Source organism: Bactrocera oleae, chromosome 6 (assembly GCF_042242935.1).
Source record: "Bactrocera oleae isolate idBacOlea1 chromosome 6, idBacOlea1, whole genome shotgun sequence".
Classification (NCBI taxonomy): Eukaryota; Metazoa; Arthropoda; class Insecta; order Diptera; family Tephritidae; genus Bactrocera; species Bactrocera oleae.
Genome location: NC_091540.1, coordinates 52,363,494 through 52,376,849, shown reverse-complemented (window position 1 = coordinate 52,376,849; position 13,356 = coordinate 52,363,494). Strand labels below are relative to the sequence as shown.

The 13,356-nt window shown below is 34.5% G+C and overlaps 1 protein-coding gene across 1 annotated transcript in view; it reads left to right on the top strand.

The window, feature by feature from the left end:
* Positions 1 to 13,356, top strand: part of Clk (circadian locomoter output cycles kaput protein Clock) — a 34,530-nt gene that overhangs the window by 1,196 nt on the left and 19,978 nt on the right. The gene's annotated exons all lie outside the window — the stretch shown is intronic.

Below are 13,356 nucleotides of genomic sequence, written 5' to 3'. Positions count from 1 at the left end.
AAAGGGTCGCAGCAGCGCTCCTCACAATGTGTGTGTGTGTGTGTGTGTTTGTGTCTGTAAACATGCATAAAGCAATATATGTATGTATGTATTGGCATTAATATTTCATTGCATGCGCTTTATAAAACCTTTTCTTTGCTGTGTTGGCGATTTTTACTAAACTTAATTACGTTAATTGCAATTTAATTAGCAAACGCGCGACGCAGAGGGACGCTTCTGTTTTGCTAAAAAAGATTATGGCCAGCTATGTACGCATGTATGTGTGTGTTTACATCGTAAATGCGCTAAAGAAAGTGAAAAGTGCGAAATGCGAGAACACAAGCTCCTGCACACAAGCAGCGACTGGCTAGCGGAAAGCGCGACCAAAAGTGTCAAACGATTAAAATATGAAAAGGAAGAAGATGGCATTATTCGCGTAAGAGAATTAGGCAAAATCGACTGCACTGCAATTAAAAAAAAAAAATTTAATTTTTAAAACACTGAAATTGTATGCCGTGAAATTCTTGCGTACTTTCGAGACACATGTCGAACTATAATGCACGCTGGTTTGCGCTTAGTTGCAAGATTTTCTCTTTCCAAGTATTTTGGTGATAAAGTTCCACAGAATTCATTTCTTTGTTCTAAGTTCCGGAAAATGTGCGTTATCTCAAAGGAGGCGGCAGGGTGATTTATGAAGTTTTTAAGCCTAAGAATGTAAGGCATTGTCAATATGGTGATATATATGTTTATAATAATTAGCTTCTTTGTAGGCAGATAAAATACTACAAAATATAGAATTCTTCCGGCAACTGAAAATTCTTTCAAAGCCATCTGCAGATACCTCCAGCAAATCATTTTATGTACACAACATTATTTTAAGTATCGCAAAAAAAAGGCAATTCATATTTTTACTCTAAATTTTTTTTAGTCATTTATTAACATTACGAGAATACAGGAGACACTCAAAAAATAAAAAAAGCTAAAAATTTCAAAAACTAGCTAATAAAGTGATTTCAATCCTCATAGCAATCTATAAAAAAGAAACCAGAAATTATTTATCTAGAATAATGTCGCAATGTCTGATTCTACGCAAATGTTGGAAACAATTTTTTTCACAAAATGGCGACTGCCTGAGCAAAAAAAATTGATTTTGTACCACTTTTTGACTGTTTTTCTACAAATTTCTGATAAATCGGTCCAGTGAGACCATCAAAGAGTATCGTTTTGAAAAAGACAGCTTCGAGGCATATGCAAAATACTAAGTACAGTTAGGTCCTATAATATCAATTTATTCGAACTTTCCGAAAACCAATAGTTTTGCTTGCAGCTGTATGTAAGCAGCTTGAAATGCACAGTTCTTTTGTACCGAGTTGCTAATGAGTGCTCTCACAGAGAAGAAGTGCATGTCGAGTTGAAAACCGTTTGGCTTTCGGTTGTGTTCGTAGCTTCTCGAAGTCGAACCTTCCTTGTAATTGTTGGCGTACTTTGCTGTATAGAGGCGGGTGCGTATCTTTGCTACTACAAAATAGTAGTCCACATCGATGTTAGATCCTCGGAGCATATGCACGCCAAGAACACCCGGAGACATGTCGTCCACGCTTACGAGGATATCAACCAGTTGTGCAGTGACAGCGGCACCTTCTCAATTTGCTGTGCTTTGCATTACTGTGATTCACATATTTGTTGTATTTCCCGCTAATCTTGAAATATCGCCTTATATCCGAACTTTCAATTTTTATTTCATTAAATACGTTTATGGTATATCGCCCAGTCTCCCACTAGTTACTGCAACGTTTTTTCTTATCACTTGGTAATTTTGGTTTTTAGTTAGTAATTGTTTAGTGTTATCAGAGCTTTCGAAAAACAATTTACCAAAATATATACAAAATCAAAATTTTATCTCTTTTTTATTGAATTCAGCTAATTTTAAAGGTATATCTTATTACACTCACCTGTGTCAATAATTCCAGTTCGTTTGTTTTTTTAAATAAATTAAAATGTAACATGAAGCAGCTTATTTTTATTTACCTACTCACAAGTATATACATATATATTTATTTTATTTGTTTTTGTTAGTATTTTCGCTGACTGATAGATTGCCTGCCGTCAATTTAATAATTTATTTGTGGAACTTGTTTATTATCGATATTTTTATTTACTCTTTAAAAAATATGAAAAGTACTCTAATTTTTTGTATGCCTTCTTGTCTTTTACCACCATCTTTATTGGGTGTGGGACCACAAAACGCCAATAATAGAAAACCTAAAAATTGGCTTTCACGGCTTCAAAAAAAAATTAAATAATTTTCTAATTTAATTCTGTAACGTCTCTAGATAATTATTATTATTTGTCCTAAATTCTCAAGTTGATACTAGTCATAGTTTCGGAGATACAGCTTTGAAAAGTCAGCTATATAGTCACTTAAAACTTTAAACGCGTTTTTCTCTCGTTTCACCTTTAGGTGAAAGCACATATCTCCGGACCTACTCGCCCAATTCCAACCAAATTTGGATAATAACATTATAATGACATTTCTATGCCACCGAGCGAAAATAGGCAAAACCGGATAAAACCACGCCTACTTCCCAAATACTCTGACTATCTGATTTTTTCACTTTCCAGTATACAAATCAAGCACTATTAAATATATCGGGATAAAACTTTGAAAACAAAAAATGCCTTTGAGGTTTGCAAGGCTCTAAGGACCTTGAGGAGGAGAGCTCTCTCAAATGCTCCAAGTGCTTTCTCATACCGATCCCAAATTAGCAAGAGTTATTCTGCACTTGATCTTCTGGCTTAGATTGCTTGTGGCATTTATGTTGGTTGCGAAATATACAAAGCCCTTGACTTTTTCAAATTTACAGCAGCCAACAGTGACCTTGTTGCCAAGACGTAAGGAATCCTTTTCTAGTATTATATTGAAGAAGACTCACGAAAGGGAATTACCTGTCTAACACCTCATCTGGTAACAAACGGCTCGGAGAGGTTCTTCCCGATTTTGGCGGATCCAATGGTTGGTCTGCATAACCGTATTAGGGATACCAAATTTACACATGTGTCGATTAGACAGCTTCTATTAGTGCTGTCGAAGGCGGCTTTGAAATCGACAAAAATCATGCTTAGCAACTAGAAAATGCTCCTCGCTGCCGCCTTTAAACAGCTCAGCAGGTAATCCATCGGCGCCTGGGACTTTATTGTTCTCAAGCCGCTTTAAAGCTGTGGCGGGACGACAATGTGTCACGGTATATTGTTGGCGCGGGTTCTTTTTCAGCCGTTGCAGTAGTGTTTTCGCCATTTCCCCATTTCGAGAAGTGTTCCCTCCACAATTAATTTCTGATCAAATTTTTGGGCCGAACTCCAGCATCTCAAGATCTTTGCACTGACGTCGTTCTTTCTCTCCCTTATTTTTGTTGAAAATGCGTCTCCCTTACCCATAAAAAGCAAACCATGAAAACGTGTTAACTTCAGGACGATTTTATACTATTGCTTTAGTCAAGTTATCGCTATCGTACGGACAGACCCAAAGACGGCTAGACATTCAGGAACCATTTCGTCTCGTCGTAGTACTGATCATTTTAGTGTTTTGATTGTTTCGTGAAACTTGTAGCGACAGTACAAAAACATCTGAAAAGCATCCAACAACCGTTTCAAGGTGGCGTTAAGCTCAATTTTTCAATCTTTAGTAATTTTTTATTTCATTATATGGTATGTTTTATTATAAAGTTAAAGTCACAATCAATGACTATGAACTATTAGTATAATGTCGGCATTATTCCATTTAAGTACCTACCACAATTACATTGTATAATAATTTACAGTATCGAATATTTTGTATTGTTGCAAAAACTGAAAGTAATTTAAAAACAAATTACACCAAAAATCAATTAAAATCAAATGCATTATGCAATAGAAGTCAGAAAGCTTCGAAATAAAATTAAATAATTGCAAGACAGTCGATTAAATAATAATAAGAGTACTATATATTTAATTATATGCAAGTAAACATCGATGGCGAAAGCTCTACAACCAGCTTCCTATTTGTGCTAGTACGTTCAATTAAGAGTGACTTAGTTCTGAGCAGAGAGTGCGTTTTAGTACAATAATTTGTAATCTGAGTATAGTTCTAGTCTCTAATATAGTATTACTAACAAGTACATGTATGCGCTTTCGCTTTGAGTAATTTCAGTAATTAGAAAATAAAAAAACAATTACAATTACCAATTAGAAAAAGAGGTACGTCAAAAGCCGTAATTACTATTATCACTCACTCACTCTCTCACTCACTCTCTCACTCGCTGTCTACAAACTATGATTGCAATATGACAACCTTGAATACAGACTCTTCTGGCGGACCACACATGCATTCGTACCTGTGTGCTTACAAGTGTGCAGTAATATTCGGTGTTTTCTATTAAAAGCAAAGCTTTGCTCAGATGTAGAATGCATATGGCATAGAGACCCAGCAGGAAAGTGCTTGGAATATTGGAAAAAGAGTAAAAACATTTTTCAAGACCGAAACAATGTTATTTTGAAACATTAAATATTTAAAGAAACACTCTAGGGTTTTTAAAGGGTTAAGTCGATCTAGGATTTTTTGGCCAAAAGTAGGATACTAAAACATTATGCAATTGGTAGAAGAAGAAGTAGTGAACAAAATATGATTTTGTTGTCCAATCCGCAATAGTGTCAATCAACTTCAGCACGTAAAACTTTAAACTAGTTTTACTTACTTTTTATACTGTTTCAAGCAGCACGATGTTCGGGCATTACCGTCGCCTGTTGGGGCTCTCTTGAAAAAGGTATTCCGAAGATTGAGCCAATAGCCACCTTAAGCTGGAAAGAGAGAAATTCCCTTTTCTATACTCATAGAACAAATTGTCAAAATTAGGCCGTTTTAGGACTCTTATTGATTATATTTATGAGTTTTAGTAATATTTTGTCTGAAAGAGAGTACTATTAACAGCATTTCTTTGATTTTGTATTATTTATATTTCACCATATAGTATCTTGGAATTTTCTCTTAAGATTAGATAAATATTCCAAGTTGGGAAAATTAAATTATTTTTTTGTTACAAAAATTTCTAAAAGTTAAGATTTCCGACTAACAGAGCAGGTGCTACTGTTGTACCTATCTGGGTAATCGATGATGTTTAAGGTTAGGTTAGATTAGGTTAAGTCGCAAGATTGATCCAAAATTGATGGATCACACATAGACAAATATTTACCCATTGTGTTAGCCAAAAACTCCTTAAAGTACAAAATCAAAGATCGACGAAGCGTTTTGAGCTTGCCACAAATGTATTAGGGCGGTTAATATCAATCCCAACCACCTCGCTAGATTCTCCAAAGGTGCGTGGTGATTCAACTTTCATCTTATTCAAATATCATGAAAGTACTTCCAACCAAAATTAATTAAACATCGTGATATCCGCAGTAATATCGATTTCTGGCTGGCTTCTAAGGGCTTCATATTATTTCATACTGTATGATTGTATCCGTCGATATGGTATGTTACTTGATCACGCTTATCAAATTCTTGCTCGAATAAAATCCAAATTAATATTTATTATTATTAATATTATATGGAAAAATTCATTATAAATCAAATTTCAGCAGTTTCAGTATGGTAGTTTTCATCTCACCGTAAAGCCATTTTTTGTAAGAATAATTGGGAAATTTCGGGTTCTCGTATTCGAAAATTCACAATAAATCCTTAGGTGAGTAAAAGTATTAACCCTCGACTAATGTCTGCGGTCTTATAAATTTTTCTTCAAACGTTAACCATAACTTATGTCAGTTTTTCTAAAGCCATGCTTTCGTTTTGACAACAATCGGAACTATTATGTAAACGCGAAAATCCCCTTCTTTCGCCAGTATCGATTCTGCCAGCACCTATCACGATGGTATTATATACCTACATACTTGTATATAACATATGTATAACTATAAGCAAAAATTGGTCGATGTCGGCGGAATAAGGAAAAGGATCAAATATAAATGAATTCTAAATATTTTATGAGTTTATTAATAATTGGCTCTATTTGCTTGCCATAATGAGTCATGCAGATTTAATTAAACATTAAATATAGCAGGCATTAGTGTATTTTTAATGATATGTCTAGTGCGACTAATTGCTTTTTAGTTGCCAATTGACTAACACATATAATTTATATTGCTAGTGAGTGATGAGACACTTAATTTTTATATTAATATATATTAATTATCTTATATTTATTTAATGAAGTGGACAATAAAGTTGTAAAATGTAGGGTATGAAATATATAAAGAATAAAAGTCAAGAAAAAACGTAACTTCGGCTGCACCGAAACAATAATACTCTTCACAAATACAAAGGACCCTTACAAGAACTTGATTTCGAACGTTCAATTTGTATGGCAGCTATATGATATAGTGATCTGATGTCCAATTTCCGCGGAGAAAAATTTGTTGCATTAAGCAATAACTCGTGCCTAATTTCGTGAAAATACCTCGTCAAATAAAAAAAATGTTCATGCAAGCACTTTACTCCGATCGTTCAGTTAATATGGCAGCTATATGCTATAGTCATCCGATCTGTTCAATTTTTTCGGCGATTAGATTATTGTCTTAAATAATGTTCCGTGCCAAATGTCGTGAAGTTACCTCGTTAAATGAAAGAGTTTCCCATACAAGCACTTCATTCCGATTGTTCAGTTTGTATGGCAGCTATATGCTATAATGGTCCCATATCGGCCGTTCCGACAAATGAGCAGCTTCTTTGTGAGAATAGGACAGGTACAAAATTTCAGGTCGATAGCTTAAAAACTGAGCGACTAGTTTGTATATATACAGACAGCAGACATAGCTAAATCAACTCAGCTCATCATTCTGATCATTTAGGTATATATTTTATAGGGTTTCCGACGTTTCCTTCTAGGTGTTACAAACTTCATGGCAAACTTAATATACCCTGTTCAGGGTACGGATTTGCTTCGTTTAACTTACCGTAAAGATGTAATGAATTAAAAAATAACCCCACAAAACGATATTACGTTAAGTTTAATCTGAAGATATGGGCGACCAGTGAAAGTCACCACCTTCGAAGCAAACGTAAAGCATATTACTGGTACAGAAACTTGACAGTTTAGTTCGCAATGTATTACGACGCCCTCGTCTTGTTAAAGCTTGTAACCATCAAGAACGTTTTAAGTATTTGAGTTGAGGTTAAGCGACTGGTTTTTGTTTGAAAAATATGAAAAGTTAATTTCATCTGCACCGAAGCTATAGTAAACTTCACAAATACTTGTATATATTATTTGAATGGCAGTCATATACTATACCACCACATGCTATAGTCGTCCGAGTTAAACAGTGTATTCGAAGTTATTACCGTTGCTTTGGAAAGAAAACTGTGCCGAATTTCGGAAAGGTAACTTGTCAAATGAAAAAGGTTTCCATACAAGATCTTGATTTTGATCGGTCGGTTTGTATGACAGCTATATGCTATATTGATCCGACAAATGAGCAGCTTCTTGGGGAAAAAGGACGAGTGCAAAAAATTTCAAAACGATATCCGTATCTCGCACCGTGCTCGATTTGAATTTTTGTATTTAAAAATCGAAAAGCCCTTTGGAGCAGGCATAATAATTCAAACCCCCAAGAAGCCGCATAAGTTGAAGGAAGAGAAGCTTTCAAATTGCTAATTATTACTAAATGTAACGCATTTAGGCCACACTGTTTAGAGAAACTTTGTTATTGATCCAAATTCATAATTTGCATAAGCGCTCTTAAAGAAACTGATGCTATTTAATGGACTCTCATCTATAAATAGCTGCTTGTCAATCTACTTCACATAGGCTCAACAACTATAATGAAAAAAATTTTTTTATTAAGAGCTGCAATTGAGTATGCAATAAAGAATATATCTATAGACACCTGCCGTTTAGTGTGGGTGTGTGTGCTTTATATAGAAATGTAATTGAGACTCATTCTAATGCTTGTGTTAGTACTCGTGTATTTTATGACTTAATATTTGTTTATTTACATTGGAAACCACAAAAAAAAAGCACACACCAATTGAGAACTGCAGCAGAGTAAGTGTAAGGGAGAGTTGTAGCGATCGTTTAGTAATACAGCGTTAGAGAGCAACTTACACACATACGTTATCTCATACTTGTGTGTATGTATTCGTATTACTTCATAGCTAAGCTTTTGTTGACATTTGAAACGACGCATACTGCTGTCTACCGCAAGCTTTCCCCACCCGACCGACTATCAAACGATCGCTTGACTGCGGCAAGAGCTTGTATATCACCACTGCACTCTCCGCTCACTTTGTGCGGTTGGCAAAACAGATGCACTTGCTTTCAAGCATATTTGTATGTACATATACATATATGTATGTGCGTACGTTTGTTTCGGTTAGTATTTATGGGCGCACATGTTGCAATTACGACATTCTACAATAATAGCAACAAGAGCTTGAGCTATTTTTTTCCTCTAGTTAAGCTTATTTTCCAATTAGCGCTTGTAGATAGCTAGAGAAACTAAACAAAAAATTGGCGAGCTTTGCCAGCGAATCGCGACTGCAATTGCAATTGTAACTAAAGCAATAACAACAAAAACAAGCATTGAGGTTCCGTGTTCCTATGAGACGGCAGACGTTCAGATATGACGCGGTCAAGTTCATTGCTATCGAATGATAGAGTGGAGAGAAAAACAATATAAGAAAGAAAGAAATTATGAAGTAATCGTAGATAACAGCTTGCAATAGTAGTACAGTAGAGGCCAACCAAAAGTGGTGTTATCAAAAATAGTAGTTAGTGTATATTGATTAAGTATATATACATATACAGGTATAGTCAGTATATACTCATACATATATATCAAGCGGAAACTGAAACCATAATTTAATCATCTCACGACGAAAGGACCCACACTAGATTCACTAGTTCTCACTAAACTTGCATATATTTCAGGAATCTACTTTTCCTTACTTTTTTCTTTGCTCGAACTTCGCAAAGCGTCAAGAAGCAATCTGCTTAATAATCCTTGTAGCACTTTACTTTACACATCCACCTTTTCTCGGCAGCGGTGCGTTGGAAAAATGCAAAAATTACATAGTTACAGCAGAACGAAAGCTGGGCCAGCGACAGTTGAAGGCAAGAACTACTTATTAAAAATGCTGTAGGAAGGCTAGTCGGACCCTTCTAGACATCTTTTGCTAGACTGAGGTAGACTCGGTATTTATACCATCGGCGAGCAGCCTCAAATGTGTTCGAAACACTGCGTCGATACTTACTTTTTGACATTACATCGAAACGGTTCACAGCTGATCAAGTGAGAACCTCGTAATCTTATCAAAGATTATTACAGTTATCAAACATAAAATAATCTATTAAAAATGTTATATAATCATTCCTACAGAAAAACAAGAAAAGCGTTAACATCAGCTGCACTGAAGCTATAAAACCCCTCACAGGTGAATTTTTTATAGCATAAAAGTGTATGAAAAAATCTTTGTCTGGATTTTGATTGGTAATGTTGAATAATATATATGCCAAATTTCGTTAAGATATCTTGTCAAATAAAATAGTTTTCAATACAAGGAGTTGAATTATCTCAAAAACTGAGGGATTAGTTAGCGTGTAGATATATAAACGTTATACATATATACGCTATAGAGTATCCAACGTTTAGATTCTGGCAAACCTCTATCTATCTATCAACCCTCTTACCATCCTAATCTAACGGATTAAAATGTAATTAGTCTGATGATCTCGATATCAGTAGCGTTACTGCTATTCTATGTATAATACTAGTACAGTCTTATAAAATAAAGTTCTGAGTGTCAGTTTTTCCACAAACTTTTAGCGATGTCTGGTGCAGATTGAAGTATTTTCCATCCTTTGGACAGAAAATGTTTAGACCATGACAATCTTAGGTTCATTTATTGTCAGCACTAGCTTTCTTCAAAAAACTATTGCCTACATTTAGGGTTATATTAAATATTTTCTACAAATATTGCCCATATTTGGGATTACATCAAATATGACAGCGTTGACCCCACAAATTGTATAAAAATTACCACTCAATTTTGTTTAAAGAAACATCTAGCAAACACTTTATCACAAATCATAAAAAGAAAGATAAAAAATATCTCTCAGCAAGCAACATGAAGTCAAAAGGTAACATAAGCTGTTTATGCTTAGCCAATTATACACCCACACTACTTCGCAACGCACTCGGTTAACCAAGCAACACTTCGGCATCGCCGCACCGGTACTGGTCAGCTCATACGCGCCACTCAAGTCGTTTGCCACTTTGAAGTTATCTGTATGTATCATTTAACGCCGGGGAAATTACAATTCGTTCGTTAAACGTTGCCCCAAGACTTTAACTAACCGAACTGGGATTAATTTCCGTACCAAAAGATCATATACGAAATAACTGCATATGCACATACGAGTATGTATGTGTCGAGCTATGAAAGTCGCAAAGCTGAAATATTGTGAGCAATTATAACTCATATGACATTTATAAGCGCATATGAGTATGTGTGTGTACTTTTACAGGTTTGTTGACAAATATGACAACTCCAATATGTTTACTTATTTGTTGTTTTATCCCTAAGCGCCAACGCTCCATACTCCTACTATTTTAGCGTACTGTTTTTAAAAGCCACATATATATGTAAATCACTGACTCTTAATACCCACAAAGCACCATGAAAGCAGTTCAATGCGATTTCATATCGTTTCGTTTATTTTAATTAAAGTGAAATTATCCGTGTTGCCACAAATTGGCTTAAAAATCATTTCAATCCCTAGCCGACATTTGCGGCAAATGAAAATGAAGCATTTCAAGTGACTTTCGCTATTTCATTGCATATTTTTAAGCGCGCAAGCTTTATTTGCTGTTTATGCTGTATGCTGACGCCCCACAATATCAACGGCATGAAGAAACTTCTCATTCAATAAATTCGCCATAACCTCACACTCGGTCCATGTCGAGATTTGAGCTACGCACCTTTTCGATTGCAGAAATGCAAAAATAAAGGTTTCTCTTTGCTAAACTTGCCACTCAATGCGACTGCAACATTGCGGAAGCCATTTGGTGTTGCAATTAAACACCTTTTGAAGTGTGCATGGAAAATTTCCAGCCAAACGCTGGGAATAGACTAGTATAGTTGGTGTGTGTTGCGGCTTCGACAAGACGCAACCAAGATTTGACTTAAGAAAACCACACTTGCCGTCATGTCCGTACCCAGAAACTTTGGCAAAAGTTAAGTGGCGGTAAAGTGGCACGCTAAGAAAGTCCAACGTTGGTGTTGCAAAAGAGGCACAGCTGCCACACAACCATCTTCGTCGTGTGCTGATGTAATAAGAGTAAGTCCATGTAAGCTACTTTTCAGCCATGGTAGAAGTTACATGAGACATCTGATGAACATAAATAAGCGCTTTTCTTCAGTTGTGAAAAAGTGTTTTTTTTATTTTCTCAGAGCAACCAAGGAACTGTTTACAGGAATTTATTAATTTTTTTATTCCCTAAAAAAAAGTCTTCTTTCAAAATTCAAACAGAAAGAAACCTAAGAACTGTAATTTAAATTCTTTACAAAATTGATCTTTATACAAACCTATTAATAATAAAATTAATATAATGCATCTAATAAAATAACTAACCTCTTTACTTTCGTTCATTTTCGATATATTTCTTACTAGGAAAAATAGATTTGGCACTTTCGCCAATAGGCTTTCGTATTACCAAGGTTAGCACCATATACGAAGCTAATTTCTCAATAAAACCCAGAGCTCTAAGTTTTACAGACATAATCGTTTATTTAAATATATCAGATAATCCTCAAGACAGTTTATTAATGTAAGTAGATATTATCTAAATAAAAAATAAATAAATAAACAAATGAATACATCAAGTATCATATTACCCATGCTATCGGTTGGTTTTAATCACTTAAGTTATCGAAAATCACATAACAATTTTTACGCCGCAAAACAACTCGGCCATCGGACCAGCCAACAGGGAACTGAAAAAAAGACCTTCAAATGGTGTTTCTCGCCTTCCTAGATCGTGCATCAAATATATAAAATATAATCTCAGGGAATTTATCAAACCAGTACAACATTCCGAAGGAGCCTGTTAAATAGTGCATTTGAAATGTTGTTTAAAACGGCAGTCATCCCGCACCACCTCTCAGTATTTCATAGAAACACACTATGATAAAAAATTACCCGGATTGAAAAAAAAATCACTACATTTTCAGGCATTTAATACAAATCTTTATTATCACCTTTAAAATAAGCTCCTTAGCCCTAACAAGCGGTTAATGTACGGCCTTCAGTGACTTTAGCGAATTTTGTGTTTTTTGCTTTCGATCCATTTTTGGAGCGTTATTATCTAGGTTTTTGAACAGTTTACACATCGTATTAACAAACCCACATCTCGTCACCAGTAATGACGCGTTTGATGAATGTAGGGTGCTCAGCTACGTTGTCAAGCGTCTTTTATGCGACCTCGATAACGTGAGTAATAGACGAAGTAAGTAAGTCACAAACTACATTTAGTTAAAAGTATTTATAGTTGCTACAATTCACTTTTTTTTAAATTACTGCCTGCAGTTAATGGAACAGACTGTAGCTGATAGATAAATTACTCTAAATCGAGATAATTTTAAATAAATTATTATATAAATAATCACTCTGTCAATTGATAAGTTCGAAGTTCAAGCGCTGTATGCTTAATTTTGTTTTTGTTATTAAGTAATTATCATGAAAGTTCACATAGCTTACTTATAATCTGGAAATATGTATAATATTTGTTGTAATTCCTCAGTGTAACTGTAATATTAGTACAATACTTAGAATTTTCAAAAAAAACTGTATTAGTATGATGCAATTGTTTGCTTAATAAATATATTATCAGCAATATCTGCAATACTTGAGAAAACTTCGCAATCAACTTGATTTAATGCCTACATATATGGTAATATTAAAAGATAATACAAAATTATAATAACTGCATAGATTTTAATGAAATCACGTGTTGTGGGGATTTACAAATTAAACAGTCAGCCGACGTGTTCATTTTCAGTTATCTCTCCTAATTCAACCGCACGTAATTAATTTCTCATTACTTTCATTAACAGTGCATATATAATATAATATATAAGTATACAGATATATATACATAAATAAATATAATTTTAGAAAATAACAAATATTTTGTTGTGCAATTTTTTTAATTAACATATCCACAACAACAATATCTTGCAAGTAGCGTTTATATTTTTAATATTTTCCCGATAATAACCTCAAATGTTGCATCATTCTTTATAATTTAGTGGCAAATATTATACAAGTATGTAATGAAAGGGAAAAAGTT